Source organism: Leucoraja erinacea, chromosome 18 (genome assembly GCF_028641065.1).
Source record: "Leucoraja erinacea ecotype New England chromosome 18, Leri_hhj_1, whole genome shotgun sequence".
Classification (NCBI taxonomy): domain Eukaryota; kingdom Metazoa; phylum Chordata; class Chondrichthyes; order Rajiformes; family Rajidae; genus Leucoraja; species Leucoraja erinaceus.
The window spans coordinates 32,704,162-32,705,622 of NC_073394.1; the positions used below are offsets into that span (position 1 = coordinate 32,704,162).

At 52.6% G+C, this 1,461-nt stretch overlaps 1 pseudogene; it reads left to right on the plus strand.

Moving 5' to 3' along the window:
* Positions 1-399: 399 nt before the first annotated feature.
* On the plus strand, positions 400-567 carry LOC129706023 (U2 spliceosomal RNA; annotated as a pseudogene).
* The last annotated feature ends 894 nt before the right edge of the window (positions 568-1,461 follow it).

The window sequence follows — 1,461 nt, forward strand, 5'->3', positions numbered from 1 at the left end:
CCGCGGAGGAGCGGCAGCGGCAGCAGCAGCAGCGGCAGTCGGCAGCGGCAGCAGTGGCAGCCGGCAGCTGCGGGAGTACGGGCAGCTGCAGGAGTGCGGGCAGCTGCAGGAGTACGGGCAGCAGCAGTGGCAGCCGGCAGCTGCAGGAGCACTGACAGCTGCAGGAGCGCAGGTTGCGGCAGGAGCTGGCAACGGCAGGAGGAGCTGGCAACGGCAGGAGCTGGCAACGGCAGGAGCAGCATGGGCACATCGATTCCCGGAGGAGGAAAACACCTGTGCCCAACTTCGCTCCAGCACGGTGAGAAAATTCATTTTTCAGCAGCAAAGGACTTGGCAGTTGTCTGGCTGCAATCTACTACAAGGGACCAGTATGTGAGTACCAGGGTTTTAGTTACAATGATCGCTTCTAGGCCTTTTGGCTAAGACCTAGTGTAGTATCTGTTCTTATCAGTTTAATATCTGATACGTCCCTTATCTAGGGACCATATATTAAATAAAATCTATAATAGCTGTTATCATCAGTTTTAATGTCTTATATGTTCCTTAGCTAAGGACCATATAAGTAGGAGTGCCCAGAATTGAGGGCGTTAGAGTGGGGTTGACCGGCTGCAACGACCGCAAGGGACCAGTACCGTCAGTACGGGGGTAGTGGACTGAGAAGGGTCCGACTTTGCATAAAACCGCCGGCAACCAGCGCCCGAGAGGGCTGGAGCGGGAAGAAGCGGTGTATGGAGCCTTGCTCCAACGTGATAACCCACAGCAGTACCTCTTTGAGGGCTGCACAATGTTTCTACCCCATCAGAGGGGAGCACTGTGGGTCAGTTCTGGGTTGACTTGCAAGAGGGGTCCGCAGAACAAAAGACAAGTGGGCAGCAGTTAAGCCCCACATGGGTACCCCGTGCGGGACCCTAGAGATCTCTAACTCTATAAAAAAGAGTAGGCAGGACCCTGATGGGCCAGAGCCTGGTAATACAGCATCCCATGATCCTAACACAGCAGGGACTCTGCTGGACATGGTGGCTGATTACTTTAACCAAGTCAAACATGGGTAGACTTGGATCCAGGATGGCAATAGTATTACTATATGTCTGGCCACAAACGCCAACAGGGAAAAAATTTACAGACACTGGCCAGACATCTGCCACCTGGCAACGGTGAGGCATTACGGGTGCCCAGTGTAAACCAATGCATTTGGCAGCATATGGGGACGAACATCAGGAACCAGGACCTCAAGATCCAGAGAACCTTAAAGGGATTGACGGAAGGCATCATAGAATACACCCGCACCCTGGACTAAACGTAGGTAACCAAAGACCATCAAGACGCACTAGCTCTGTTTAGTAATATGCAATATGATCTGAACTACACATGGAAGGCGGCCATTCAGCCAGCACTGGGACCCCAAAAAATGCTACCATTTGCAAACAAAGAACCGTGAGTGGACAAAGCCAAGACACTGGG